The sequence below is a fragment of the Kryptolebias marmoratus genome, linkage group LG7 (assembly GCF_001649575.2).
Source record: "Kryptolebias marmoratus isolate JLee-2015 linkage group LG7, ASM164957v2, whole genome shotgun sequence".
Taxonomy (NCBI): Eukaryota; Metazoa; Chordata; class Actinopteri; order Cyprinodontiformes; family Rivulidae; genus Kryptolebias; species Kryptolebias marmoratus.
Genome location: NC_051436.1, coordinates 10,074,160 through 10,076,460, shown reverse-complemented (window position 1 = coordinate 10,076,460; position 2,301 = coordinate 10,074,160). Strand labels below are relative to the sequence as shown.

The window sequence follows — 2,301 nt, the reverse complement described above, 5'->3', positions numbered from 1 at the left end:
CAGCTGTAGTTGTGGTTGGAGCGGTTGTAGTTGTTGGTACAGCTGTAGTTGTGGTTGGAGCAGTTGTAGTTGTTGGTACAGCTGTAGTTGTGGTTGGAGCGGTTGTAGTTGTTGTTAGTGCAGCTGGAGCAGTTGTAGTTACTTGTGGGGCAGTTGTGGTTGTGGTTGGAGTAGCTGTATTTTTGGGGGTAGCTGTTAATGTGGTAAGAACAGTTGTGGTTACTGTTTATATTGTTTACACTGATTGTGATACTTTAAGACTACTCTGAGTTATAGTTTTACACAATGATAAGTTTTTTTAATTCAATTTGAACCTAATGCAACCTCTAATGCAAATAAACACTAACTTGATCTGCATGCTTTCTGTAGCACAAAGTCTTGATATTGTATTAAACATTTATTCTTGTTTCCCTTTATTAAAATAGTCAAAACGGTTTATTTAAACATAACATACATTACCTGCTAGAATCACAAGAATTAATAAGATCTGTCCAAACTCCATTTTTTAAACCTGCAAAATCAAATAGTACAGAGAGACGTATTCACTGATTTTGCAGATCAAACACTTTTACTAATTTTGTAACCGTTTTTGTAAAGAAGGCCAGTTTATATGGTTCATGATTGATTTATGGCAGAAATAAAAGCATAAAACATTCATTGGGGTGATTACCTTTTACAAGCACTGTATGTACCTCATTTGGATAATTTGGATAACTCATTTGGTTTTATATCACATCAACATACGTCTGTTTTCTATCCCTGCTCGGTCCAGTTCAGGGTTGCTGGTGCCTACCTGGGTACAACCTGGCTGCTCTCCAGTCCATTACAGGGCCACATGGAGATAAACAACCATTCATGCTCACACCTAGGGCCAATTCAGAATCACTAAATAACCTAAGATACGTTTTAGGACTATACTAGGAAACCAGAGTAGATGACGGAAACCCATGCACGCACGGGGAGAAGATACCAACGCCACACAGAAAGGCCGTAGCTTGTCGAAGGATTTTAATTTCATCATTAAACCAAGGACTCAGGACTCAACAACGGACAGTTTTTCGTGGTTGGACAGTCTTGTCATCAGTCCCTATATTGACACTAATCCTGTCTCATGTGTCCTCCTGATGTCAGACACATGAGATCCTTGTAAATAAACGTAGGTTTGAATATGGCAGACATTCTGACTCCAACAAGGCACTACTGACACCACACCCCAATGACAGTACATTAAACTCAAAGAAACTAATCATAACATTGACTTGTATTCAAGCAGCACTTTTGTTTTGTTTGCAATTATTTGGGCGTCTACAAGCGGCATTTCAGACTCACGAGCTTCTTGCTGCAATGCAACCACGCTTACAAATTAAGGCACTGAAAGGAGTCACAATAAGACGTAAAACTCTTTTTACCTCAGTTACTTTTGGAATGGGCAGCAGAGAATTAGGTTTAGGAAACGGCAATGATTGGGAGTTGTCTGGATTGTAGGATGAGGTTTTATTAAAGAGAACATCACATAAATTCACTTCGGATATTTGTAAATCATAAACATGAACTGCCTCATTTTAGCACAAAGAGATGAGTTTACAAATTTTCGACCAAACTCAAAGTACCCAAAGTTCATCCTCGCTCTTTAAGTTTTAAAACCCACTGGATGAAGTTTAGTTTTTGTAGACAAGTACAGCAGTCCTTAACAAATTAAATGATGTGAAAAAAAAGACCCTGAAGAAATATGAATGAACAATACCAAGTTTAATAATTAGGATTAAGGGATTTTTATGTCTGGGTTTTGTAATTTTATTATTGTATGAAGATATCAGCAACTTTATCAACATTACCAGTGAAATCAATATTGGTAAATATTTCAAGGCTTTACAGTGAGCTGCAAGAGGAAACAAATGCACTTACCCGAAACGAAAAAGGAGATGAAAAGTTCTTAATTCAGTGCCCTAAACATCACACTGCAACCATTTGACCTTTTTAAAATCACTAAGTCTGTATGTAATCGCTCAAAATTTTTAGAAAATTGTATAATTAATTTGTCGGTAGTCACCCTGTAAGCTTCCTTTTGTACAGATTGATGGATTCTGTTCTTCTGCTCTGTGAAATGACACCTTCTGTAACTGCTGTTATCGTAACCTCATGCCATGTAAGTCTAAAAATAAACACTTTTATCAGCTGGTATTCAAAGCAGTTACAGGTAAGTCAGGAGCTTTTATTTGAAAGCAGACTTGTCATCTACTTTTTGCAGTTTTGCAGGTTGTGGGGAGGGATGTTCTTTTGTAGTGGAGGGGGTGGGGTGGG

The 2,301-nt window shown here is 37.6% G+C and overlaps 1 long non-coding RNA gene across 1 annotated transcript; it reads right to left on the bottom strand.

The window, feature by feature from the left end:
* Nucleotides 1–6: 6 nt before the first annotated feature.
* Nucleotides 7–2,137, bottom strand: LOC119617230. The gene is made up of 3 exons (XR_005233451.1): nucleotides 1,906–2,137; nucleotides 460–511; nucleotides 7–192 (listed from the first exon to the last, which is right to left on the bottom strand). It is a non-coding gene; the product is annotated as an uncharacterized LOC119617230 (long non-coding RNA).
* Nucleotides 2,138–2,301: the final 164 nt, after the last annotated feature.